The sequence below is a fragment of the Pan paniscus genome, chromosome 1 (assembly GCF_029289425.2).
Source record: "Pan paniscus chromosome 1, NHGRI_mPanPan1-v2.0_pri, whole genome shotgun sequence".
Lineage (NCBI taxonomy): Eukaryota > Metazoa > Chordata > Mammalia > Primates > Hominidae > Pan > Pan paniscus.
In genome coordinates, this window is record NC_073249.2 from 176,652,975 (window position 1) to 176,666,084 (window position 13,110).

A 13,110-nucleotide genomic window follows, 5' to 3' on the forward strand; every position below is an offset into this window, starting at 1 on the left:
ACTCAAGGTTTGCAGTGCGTGAGGGACTGCTTTTAAATGCCATCTTATAGGGACTTGTTGGGCAGTAGAGATTCTTGCAAGGCCTGAGCTTAGGAGGGCCTAGAATTATGGTTTGCAGAGAGAGACATATTTCAACCACAGATAGTGTCTGTCCTCTGGGGCACCCATAGAGACAGTTAAACTATGTGACATGAGGTAAATACAAGCAGTTACTAGATTTATAGCTAAGTTTGAATAACCAAACCACTCCTGCTTTTAGTTGGAGTTTTAGTTGGTTAGTTTTGTCAAACCCACAATAAAACCCTGGGGTGGACCAAGAGAGTGAGCCACTCTAGTCCTTGGCTTTCTATATAGCAGGAGGTGCAGACCTTGGAATCTGGAGGAGTCTCTGGTGGCCCTCCCTTGGCCTTTAACTTTCACCCCACCCTCTCCCTCTCCTGAGGCTTTCTGGGCCTCATCTCTGTGCTGAATGCAAAAATGACCACACTTGGCATTCAAGGCTCTTCATGACTTCGCTCCTGCTTACTTCTCCAGCTCCCCGATGTCTCCCAGTACCTTTCTCCCTTCTCTCTCGGTTCTTTTGCCACGCTGGCCATCTGTTGTTTCCTAGAACCCATTAAGCTCATACCTACCTCTGGGCCTTTACATCAATGTTCTTTTCCTGGCTCTTTCCACAATGTCTCATTCCGTCTCATTTCAAAGTCATTTCCTCAGGGAAAAGAGAACCCCTCTGTTGTTTTCTAAGTAGAACCTCTCAGTTATCTTATTCCATAGCACATTTTTCTTATCCCTTATCACAATCTGTAATAATTATTTTATTTATTCAATGAACAGCTGATTAATTTAGTTATACCTTTATTTGGCAAATATTTATTGAGTACCTACTAAGGGCTAGGCACTCTTTTAGGAGCTGAAGTTATAATAGTAAGCAAAATAGATACAAATCTGTACACAATGGGGAGACTTTTTAGAGAATAGTAGGAAAAAATGGAAGTAAGTGTAACTCTAAGAGATTTGGCCTGAGTGACTGAGAAGATAATGCTTCCATTTGTTGAGATGGAGAGAGCAGGTTGGGTGGAAAGGGCAAAAAGAAATTGTGTGGGTTTTTTTTTGTGGGGGTGGGGGGCAAGTTTGAGATGTCCTTTAGGTAGCCAGGTGGAAATGTATACTAGACAGTAGAACATATGTCTCCAGAGTTCAGGAGAGAGCTCTGTGCTAGAAATATATTTAGAAGTCATTAGAACATTAATTATATTGAAAGCCACGACATTAGATGAGTGACCATGGGGAGTGACTGTAGTTAGAGAAGAATTCCTAGAACTCAGTCTCCAACAGTTAGAGGTCAAACAAAGGAGGTGACTGTGGGATGGCCAGAAAGGTAGGAAGAAAATATGCCAAATGGGGAGTCCCGGAAGGCAAGTAAAGAAGACTTTTCAAGGAGGAGAAGGTGATTGGCTGAGACAAATACTGTTGCAAGATTGAGTACCACGAGGACTGAGACTTGCCATTTGGATTTGGCAATGGGGAGATCACTGGTGACTTTGACAAGAGCAGTTTGGGAAGAGTAGTGGGGAAGCAGATCTTACTAAAGTTCAAGGGAGAATGGGAAAAGAGAAATTGGGCAGTGAATATCACTATACTTTAAGAAGTTTTCTTGCTGAGGGAAAATGAGAAATGGGGTAATAATAGGAGTTATGGTAAAGAGCGAGTTTTTTTTTTTTAAGATGGGAGAAGTAAAAGTATGTTTGTATGCTTATGGGAATGACTCAGTAGAGAGGGAATAATCTAACGATGCAGGATAAGAGAGGAGAACTGCTAGATCTATGTTCTTGAGTTGGTGAGGGGTGGGATTTAACACACAGGTAGAAGAGCAATGGACAGCTCATCCATGGTAACAGGAGAGAAGGGGGAGCAGGGGGCTAGTGGGAGTTCTCTTCTCATTACTTCAATTTCCAGTGAAATAGGAAGCTGGGTCTTCAGTTGAGAATGAAGATGAGGGAGATGAGGGAGGTGTTAGAGGTTCGAAGAAAGAGGAGAAAGTAGGAAAATACCATCTAGGGGAGAGGGAGAGTGATTGAACTAGAGAAATACAGTGTGAGCTTCAGGCAGTTTTAGGGCCCACACAAGGCTGCTGGTCACTAATGTAAAGGGAGTCTGGTCAGCATGAATATGTGTTTTTCTCTTGCAGTGCATGTTCAGCCGTGAGGGTGCAGGTACACAGTAGATGGAGAGCTTTGGTTGAAACAAAAGAATACAATGAACTGAGGGAGGGGTGAGGAAAATGAAAGTGTACACAAGGGAAGGATGATATGTTTTATATGGAATTTAAACTGGGTAGAAAGGGAAGTGAGGACATGGTGGTGGTGAGGGCCAGTAAAAGTGAGTTGAAGGTCCCAGGAGGGTTGAAGGGTTATTTTGAGTCAGGATAGTAAAGGGAGTGAGATAGGAAGTAGGTATTGACAAGAGGATGCTTGCCATTGAAATTAAGCTATTAAGCCCTACGGGAGGAGCAGGGAGGGAGTAACTGAGGTGGAAGGAGGAGTGTAGGTTGAGGAGCCGAGGTGTTGGAAAGATTGTCTTTGTGCATATTGAAATCATCAAGAATTATGACAGATGTAGTTTTGAAATCTTTGTGTGGTTTGGGATAGTATTTATGGGATATAAGGTATGTGTCTGGCACACAGTGAATTCTCAATCAATGCAGTTTAGTCAGTTATTTGTCTAATATTTGTTCAGGGCCCTGGGACTTCTCCCTCAGTGGCTTCCAACTTGTGGAGTGTTGCAGCATTGCATGGGGGATGGGGGTGGGGTTGGGAGACACAGCTGCGGCAGGAGCCTGGGCTCAAAGGTCCCTGCTGCTGGGGTTGCCCCATACACAAGGGTCTGGGCCCCTCTTCTGGCTTCCGGCTGGGCTCCCACCAGAGCTGCATACGTTTGGCTCAGCGGCAGCAGCAGCAGATGGCAAAAAGTGGGTGGGCTGGGGGGTATCTGCAACTGATCCCACAGCCGCCGGATTAATGAGGCCTCATGCCCGCCTTCTTTTCTGCAGCATGCCAGCCAACAGTAGCTTCCTTTGCTGGGGTGGGTTTGTTTGTGGGAAATTTTTTGGCAGTGAAAGCCCAGCACCTGATTGAAAACTTCCTCTCCCCCTCATTTCTCCTTCTCTCCTGGCTTCTATACTGGTTCTAAAGTATTCTGGGGCCTCAAGCTTGTCCCTGGGGTTCCTCCTTGTGTCAGGCTGATGAAACTGAGACCAGGTAGTCCTGCTATTACATTTACTGTTGGGGAAACTGAGACTTGGAGAATTTAATTATTCATTCAGTAGCAGGAAGCTCAGGACTCTATGTACATTTCATGCCCTCTTGTGTCTAGCTACATCCCTGGGTTGGCATAGACCCCGTGAGTAAGAACGTGGATGGTTCATATTGGAGGATGAGGCATATATAAGCCTATTTGATGGGCATTGAGGTCATGGGGACAGGGGCATTGCATGGGAATCCAGATTATAATAAGGATAATGGGGATTCCTGGGAAAAAAAAATTAGGTGAGGAGAAAGTCTAGCACTGAGGACCACAGTAGCAAATGGGTTCAGGGCTAAAGAGCACTATTTGTAGCATAGTGTAAAGCTCTTTTTAGCCTTCTCTGACCGGGCCCTGCCAGCAAATATATATTTTACTGAGTCATTAGGGATCCAAGCAACTCTGTGGTAGAACTGTTCCTTCCTTATCAAAATGGGATAAAAGAAAGGAAAGGTGGATCTCTGATGACAAGCAAGAGTGAGAGAGCAAGAGGGTGGGTTGGAGAGTTGGGGAGAGAGACAGGAGCTCTAGAGATGTGGAGGTGGGCAAAGATGTTGAGATATTGTAGTCAGTATGATGGCAGGAACTAAGGCCCCAAGGAGCACTGGGGGTCAAAGATAGATCAGTGCTACTGGACGGGTGGCCCAAGAGGAGTCTTAGATGCATGGCAGACTAATGCAGGCAGCAATAAGTTGATGAAAATCTGGAGGCAGGTGGTGATGGAGCTTCTGGCAGTGGAGACACGTGGAGGAACGTTGGAAATCTCAGTGCATAGGCAATGGTCAAGTGGGATAGAGCAATAATCAGACTTAAACCAGAGAGAGAGAGAGAGTTGTGTAACATTTTGTTACACAGCAGTACACACACGAAAATGTTTGTATGGCCCAGCAGGGCAGAGGGATGGGCTGTTTGGGGCCAGAGATGAATGGCTTGGGGACTGTAACAGCACAGGGCCCCACCTGTCTGATCAGAGGGTTGAAGAAATAAATTAAGCACATTAATAAAGAATGTGTTCATTTGTTGGGAAGCTCTTCAGTAAGGAGTGTATTTTTCTCAAATAATAAGATGTTCAGAGGAGATAATCCAGGGGCTATTGCAGCCTAGGGATACCATTGAGGGCATAGGCTTTCCAGGTGTTTCTAGTCTGCCATTCATGGTTTTTGTCTGTTCCTTCATAGTTGCAATATGGCACATGCAGCTTTAGATATCACACCAGCATTCCAAATGGGAAGAAGGGAGAGGGAAAAGAGGGCAATGGCAAAGGGAAAACAGTGTGCCAGTTGAGTTTGCTCCCATTTAGGGAGCTTTCCTAGAAGACTCACGAGGGACTTCTTACTTCTCATTGGCCAGAGCTGTGTGATGTGAAAGATGTTTTGTAGCTAGACATTTTGTTGCCCTAAAAAAATCAGGATTCTGTTAGTAAGGAAGAAGAGAGTTAATAGGAGTAGGCCTGTGACAAGCACTGTGTTGTATTCAGGGAACAGGTAGTAATTTTGCAGAGCTGGACCACAAACTGTGAGGCAGGAAGAGGAAGGGGATGAGGCTGGTTAAGCCGCCAGAGCCTAGATGATTCAGGGTCTTGTAAGTCATGCTCAGGAGTCTGGACTGTATCACCTGGGTAATAGGAATTCACTGATGGGATTTAGGTGGGCCAATGATTTGGCCAGATGGGTGTTTTAGATAGATTGTCCTGACGGAGGGGGTGGGTGGAGTTGCAGAAGGTGAGGAGGAAAGGTCTCGTATAAGGATAGTGTCTGAATCCTTGTACATAGAAGGGATTCAGTTAATAGCCTGTGAATGAGGTGATAAGACTTAAATCAGGATAGTGGCAATAAAGAGGGGAGGAGGGGATGAATTTGAGAAATTTTCAGGAGAATAAAATTGTTAGGGTTTGGTAATTGATTAGATGGTTGAGGGGAGGGGAGGGAGTTTAGGAATACTCCTGGGTTTCCCACAATTAATTGAGATGTGGAACATAAGAGAAGGAGCAAGTATGGAATATATAATTTGTTCAGAAGCATATGCAAAACTGAACCCAGGAACTGGGTCAGGAACCTAGATTTCCCAGGCCACTGTTCTATTAACCTAATTTACATTCCATATGGTCTCTTCTGGAGCCCAGCATGACAGTTCACTGATATCTTTGGACCCACTGATTTTTCTCCCCCTCCACCATCCACCAAGTCCATGAGATCCAGGAATGATGATGTTAATATGGTGGTGGTAGCTTGCTTCCTGAGGGCCCAGAGTGGTCAGCGTGTGCTAAGAGGGTAGATACAGTGGCCACCATTAACTCTGTTCCTATTCTCACCGATGCCAGGAGCCAGGGAGGGTCTGGACTGAACATTGGCTTCTCCACACAACTATCCTTTTTCTAACTCCTGCTTTATGCTTGGCTGATGTATTAGTTTTCTATTACTCCTATAAAAACTTACCACAAATGTAGTGGCTTAAACAATATAAACTTATTTTCTTATAGTTCTGAAGGTCAGAGGTTTAAAGTCAAGGTGTTAGATGGGCTGTGTTCCTTCTGGAGGTTTCAGGAAAAAAAGTCAATTTTCTTACCTTTTTCAGCTTCTAGAGGCCGAATGCATTCCTTTGCTTATGGGTCCTTCTTCGCATTACTACAATCTTCTGGTTCCATTGTTGCTTCTCCTACTACTGACTCTGAATCCTCCCACCTCCCTTTTAAAAGGATTCTTGTGATTACACTGGGGAATCCTGGAAATGGTACCTAACCTGGTCTGAGAGGTAGAGGAAGGAGCTCCAGGGGGGAGGATATTCATGTTGAATTTTGAGGTATGTGTAAGAATTAGCCAGATGAATAATAAGAATGATAGCAATAGTAATAGCAAACATTTATATATATATCCACCTGGATAATCCACAATAATCTCCCCTTAAGATCCTTAACTGAATTACATTTGTAAAGTCCCCTTAACCATTTAAGGTAAAGCAATGGTCTGAATGTGTATGTTCCTTCAAAATTAGTAAATGTAAACCTAATCCCTAATGTTGTATTATTAAGAGGTGGGAACTTTGGGAGGTGAGTAGATCATGAGGGGTCCACCCTTCTGACTGGTATTAGTGCCTTTATAAGAGAGGCCTGAGGGAGCTTGGTCACCCCTTCTACCATGTGAGGACACAGTAAGAAGGTGACAACTATGAGACAGACAGCAAATCCTCACCAAACATCAAATCTACTAGTGCTTTGACCTTGGACTTTCCAGCCTCCAGAAATGTGAGCCCTACATTTCTGTTGTTTGTAAATTATCCATTGTAAGATGTTTTGTTATAGCAGCCCAAATGAGACAGCCAGGTGAGAGGAGGTCCGTGGAGAAACTCTATCCAGCCTGCCCATTTGAGGAGGAGCCTGGGGAAGTTCCCGACATTTGCAGCAGGGAGGAGCCTGGCCCCTCCTCTTCCTGTGTGGGACCCGGGATTCGAATGGCCAGGTGGGAAGTGCTCTAGCAGGGACTCTGGCCTTGTGAGAGTCCCTGTGCCCCCTTTACTTCCACTTCACCCAATAAAACCCTGTCTTACTCACCATCGAAATTGTCTGCCAACCTGAATTTTCATGGCTGTGGGACAAAGAACCCTGTCTTTAGCTGAACTAAGGAAAAGTCCTGCAACACAAATAGACTAAGACAGATACCATATTCACATGCCCTGGGATTAGAATGTGGACATTTTTAGGGGGCCATTATTCAGCCTACCACAGCTGCACACCTTCACTGGCATTCTTTTTGTGAACAATCTTGTACTAATGAATAGGGCACAGTTCTTGCCATTGATGAGCTTATGGTTTAGGGGAGAAGGCATAGAGGTAGACAATAAACTATTCTACAGGGTAAGAGAGGACTTTGGGAACACAGAGAAATGGTTCATAACTTGGTCTGAGAGGTTGAGGAATGAGCTCCAGGGGACAGGATATTCATGTTGAATTTTGAGGCATGTGTAAGAATTAGCCAGATTAATATTAAGAATGATAGCTATAGTAATAGCAAACATTTATATAGTTATTACTATCTGCCAGGTAGTGTTTTAAGCACTTAACACATATTAATGCATTTGACCCTCTCAACACTGAATAAGGCCCTTATAAGAGGCCTTATAAGTACTGTTATCAGTCATCTCTATTTTACAGATAAGTGTAATAGTCAAGGTTCTCCAGAGAAAAAGAACCGACAGGAGATGATAGATTGAAAGATATAAATATATAGGTTAGATATAGATATGTGAGAGGGGGTTTATTATTTATTATTACTCATCACTATGAGTAAACTGAGGTTGAGAGAAGAGAATCCATTGGCTGAAATGTAGGCACTCCCCATTACTCTTAAGGATCAAAGTCCTTTCTGTGGCTTGCAAGACCCTTGATAATCTGGTCCCTGCTACCACCAGCCCCATTCCCCTCTCCACTGCTGAGTCACTGGGTTCCTCTCAGTCCCTCAGCTGAACATTGCTGCCCTCTACTCTGGCCCTTTGCCCATGCTGTTCCCCTGGCCTGGGATGGGACACACTGTCCTCATCCTTCAGATCTTGGCTCAAATGCCGCTGTCTGAGAAAGGGTGTTCCTCCTCCTCAGCCAGGCAGGTGTTGTTGCTCACTGTCAGAACAGCCTGTACTTGACCTTGACAGCACTCACCTCAGCTGTATATAGCTGCTTTTCGTCCTCTCATTGTTTCCTCAGTAACACATAATAGGTGGCCAATAAATATTTGCTGACCCTATGAAAAATGTAGGGGCAGATGAATGTCTAGGAGTCAGCAGGAGGAAGACCATCAGAGACCATCTCATCCCACACCTTCCTTTAACTTCTGGGAAATTGAGAGGGGCAGTGACTTGCCCAACACTACACAGCAAGTCAGGGGCAGAGCTGAGGATTCTGACTCCTGGTCCTGGATCACTTCCATTGTTCCCAGTGGGATGCTCCTTGCCTCACTCCAGTGCCTACCCGTCCAAGTCTGTTCTATCCTTCATGAGACAGCTGATTCCTAAACATGTCTAGGATTCCTTTCATGTTACAGTTCAACCTTACCTCACCCCACAAATTTAGAATTGACTGCTCTTTTCTCTATGCTCCCCAAATACCCTGCAGCTTTGCTCTTGCCCTTCTATACTCTGCTTACACCTGAGCTTTTCCAGCGCAGGCACCATGCCTGATTCCTCTGTCCCCATGGAGGCTGCATGCAGCAGTACAAATATGGTATGTGAGTATGCTGTGATACAGGAAAGCAGAGGGATGTGGGATTATCAAGGAATCCTTAATCCAGCCAGGGTCAAGAAAGGTTTCCAGGAGGCAGTGAATCCTGAGCTGAACAAGCAGGATTAGCCAGGTGGGTGGTGCATGCATGCTTTGAGAAAAATGTGGGTTTGGGGTGGAGGAAAGGGCATTTTAAGGAGAAGAACCCTAATATTTGTGGAATAAGATGAAAACTAGTTACATAGGGTGAAGTGGAGGCTGGACAACTCAAAACCCTTTTTCTCCCAAGGATTCAAATGAGGAATTTGAACTGACTTTCAAGGGCTTTCCAGAGCTAAGTAACCAGGCAATGACAAGGCTGATTGTGTGACAAGCAGGGGAGGACTACCCTTTACAAATGGTTTAATTGGATTCATTTCCCATCTTGGCTGAGACTGAACTTTTGACTCTTTCTTATTCCTACTGCCAAGAGGAGTAGGTTTGGAGATATTTGCCCTTTACCAGATATTTATGAACGAAGGGTCCTCACTTCCTTGCTCAAAAGCCTTCTGGTACTCTGCTTTCCTAAAGATTTTTCCTGCCTCGGCCTGCATGACCAACCCTTTTCCTCTTATTCCTGTGCTGTCCCTTTCCACTGCTGCCCACCTAAGCTCCTTAGTGTGGCCTCCACTCCTTTACCCTGAGGGGAAGTCTCTGTGACTCTTCCATGATGTTCCCAGTGGTCTAATTCTCAGGGGTGAATGAGATGGAGTGGCTGAGTCACTGTAATGGCCAGACACCAGAGGAGGGACCAATAGGGCCTCTGGTTGCTGAGGGCAATCAGAGCTTTTGCTGCCAAGTGGCTGGAGTTACTGTATTTCAAAAGCAGCTTAAGTTCCATGAGGCCAAGTGAGATTCCCAGCAACTTATTCCCACGTGTATTCCTACTATTTCTTCCCTCCCTCACTTGAAGTGACCAAACAGGATTTCTTGGTTCTTTACATTCAGGGGCATCCACTAAACCCACCTCTCCCTGCCAAAGGGCCTGGCCCAAGTTTTCTTCTTCTGGGAACTCTTTCTGGCTATTGTTTAATTCCTGCTACTCTTCATTCAGTGCCAGGAACTTGGCATATTTTACTTCTAATCCTCCCTTCTCTGATCAGGAATTTCAGAGACATTAAATTTTTGTCCCAGGGACCCAAACCCAGAACTTTTTCACTAAAGCTAGTCCTCTTTCCATCAGGGCAAACTCTCCTTCCTTCCTGGATCCCAGAATACTCCTTGCATTCCCCACAGATTTTCACAATCTGAAATTCTCCCTCCAACATAAAAGTTACCTGTGCTACATCTCTGTGGCCAGATCATTGCTCCACAGGTCTTGTCTTTGTAATAGAACTCTAAATTTCCTTTCCTGCTTTTTTGGTTTTCTGTCATAACCCACTGCACAATTTCATGCACAAAACAGGTATACCAAAAAAAAAAAAAAAAAAAAGAAGCTAGACATGTTTATTTGTTGCCGTGCCCCTAGCTCAGTATCTGGCATATGGCAGGTGTTCAGAGTAAGGATTCTAGTGTAGACAAGGCTTAGGCTGATTCCCCTCAACCCCCACCCTGCCATACCTCACACCTAGGCAGATGATCAACAAATGGTGTCACATTGAAAGCCAGCAATATGGTTTAGCAGAAAGACATTGGATTGGAACTGGATGACTTTTGTGCAAATTCCCACTCTGCAACATGCTGTGTAACCTTAGGCAAGGTATTTAACTTCTCTGTTTTTGTTAGATGTAAAATGAGGATTACTTTATGTGCTTCCCAGGATTGTTCTGAGGATTCAGAGGCAATACAGATAGTGAAAGGAGTGGCCACTATGGTGCTATTGGTCCACACAATGGACCCATCTGTGTGTCATAGTGGGAACTATCACTTGGGGAGACCCATGGGGCCAGCTCTGATGGTCCTTAAGTTGGCTTGTTAACATTCTTACCTGTCTGTCCTATCCTCAACTCCTTTCTACCTCAATGATTTGTGGTGGTTAAAATAGACCTATTAACAAACTAATTTCATTTTTAAATACTGCTGAGCAACAGTGCTTAAAAACTTTCACTTTTAGTTATTCTTTGTTAATTTGCTTGTAAACCATTGTTATTTGGTCTGTTTTTCCATTAAAGATTTGGGGAGAGGGTTAGACTCAGGCACAGTACATGAATGTAATTTCCTTTATTTCCTACATAATAGGACTCATCTCACCTTTAGTTGAAGTGTGGACCACGTGGTAATTATTTTGGCTCTAATTCTAGCATAATGGACTTGGAGCCACGGTGTGTAACTGGGGATCTTGGGGATCAGACAGACCTGGGTTTGAATTCGGGCTTTGCCACCTACTTACACACCTTCACAAAATACCTAATCTCTCCGAGTTTCTTTCTGTTCAATGTAAAAGGGGGATGATACCCCTCACTAACGCTATATACATATAGAGTGCCTGCCATAGGAAAAACTTAATAAATGCCAGTGGTCTTTCTAGAAACAATTTCTTAAACCTTAGGGACTTTGCAGAAAATTGTTTGAAATAATTACATGGCATACTGGAATGTCATGTGAGTCCACTTTGCATTTGAACCACTAGTAGATTAAGCTGAACTCGCATAGAAAAGCCTTCTGGGAATTAACCTGGGGTTGGGTGATTTTAAACCAGTTTTCATTCTGCTGCAGAAACAAAAAGGATGAGACGGGAGAAACGCTATTCCTTTAATTGAAGGAACACTTTTATGTTCTCAGGTCTATTTTAATCTTAAGTGCTGATTATGTATCATTCTCTCCTGTTAACAGACACTTCTGTAAGTGATCTGCACAGAGAGAAATATGATTCTTACATAAATACTGTACCATGAGAAATTATCTTATTACCTAATACGCCAAAAAGCTAAGAAGATAAGGGAATGGTACGAGTCATTTTTGGACAATATTAAAACTTGATTTCAGCTCATGGAAATAAAATGTAATTTCCTTTTATTATTCTCTTCTTCAGGTAGAACAAAGGCAGTCAAGGGTGCAAGGATATTAGAAGCTGTGTTCTGTGAGCTTTCATGAAGGCTGTGGAAGGATCCAGGCAGGATGGCCTCAAATTAAGATTTAAATGACTCTTTGGTTTAGAAAACACACTCTTGCTGTTAACGCTATCTTATCAGGTATCATTTTTGAATTCACAGATGAAAGTTAAAAAATTCATAATTATACAAATACTTGCCTTGTGTGTTTGCCTGTGTGTGTCTGTTAAGGAACAAATGCATAGTGCCTACAGGAAGTAAGGGCAAAATAATTTCAAGGACTGGGAGTTTCCGGAATTACCTATGGCAAAGGCAATTGTGTGCTGCATTTTGACAAGGTTAAAAGTATCTACACCCAAATACTGACTCAAGGAGAGTATGGGCGCCACAAGACCTTGTGAGTTTCAAACGTACATTTAAATGTTATTCTTTGGGGGTTAAAATGTTTTATTTACAAATGAACAAAGGTTGATTGATCTTGATAAACAGGACCCCAGCTGATCAAAATTTCTGGCAGTAACCATCATTTGGTCAGTGTTTGATCTTCGGTAATAGAAGTAAGTAAAGTTTTGATGTTGATGGTGATGATGTGGGGTGGTTTTAGACACAAACACATTTTTTTCACTCCTCCTATCACGTTGACAAAAATAACACTAAGTAAATGCCGTCAGTTTTCTATGACATGCAATTTTTCAACCAAGCAAAATACAATGTACCTAGGACCTCAAAGAAATGTAATAATCTCAGTATTCTTGTGATTTGTTAGACGTTTTCCACAAACACCTACAGAAACTATATATGTTTGCCTGGAGATTTAAGGTAACAGGCTTATATTCACAACAAGATGAATTTTTTATTAGATGTTAGGCAGACACATTGTGCTGATGCTAGAAAGTGTTTCTGAGAGAGTATATGCAGAATATCTTCTATGGTCATTGTCAAGACCTATTTAAATACCTACATCTATTTGTAAAACTTTCTGCATAGATCTGTAGGAGGAGGCTAGTGAATGAACTTTATGAACTGGGAAGATTCTACTAACTTTGGATATTCCAAAATAATGCAGCCGTCCATTTAAAGTACACTAAAATGACACCTTTAAGGAGCAGGGGTGGTGATGACTGGCAACTATCATAGGTTTGGCAGCAACATTTTTAGACCTACAAACACGGTTGTAAAGCTGTGTTATCCCTGTGGGAAACTGTTCTTTTGAATGTCCATTTTTTTTTTCTCCAGAAAAGAAACGTAGGGACTTGTCTTTAAGATAAAACTATAATAAGAACCTTTAAGTTCAACTATATGAGGTTTAGCCTGACTTAGAAATTTAATATTTAGCTTGGTTAATTAATTCTCATTCTTTGCCCTGAATTTAATTATTCCAACCAATGTGGTAACTTAATATAATAATAAAAAAGAGGTTAATTAGAAATAGAAGAGAATCTTACTATTTGTTCATCTGGCTCAGTGGGGGCATTTCATGAAGTGTCAGTTTATGGATGGCAATGTTTTATAGAGTATAAATTTTCAGTTAGTGAGGAAATGAAAATGAAAGACAGTAGATAATCAGTGAGTGAT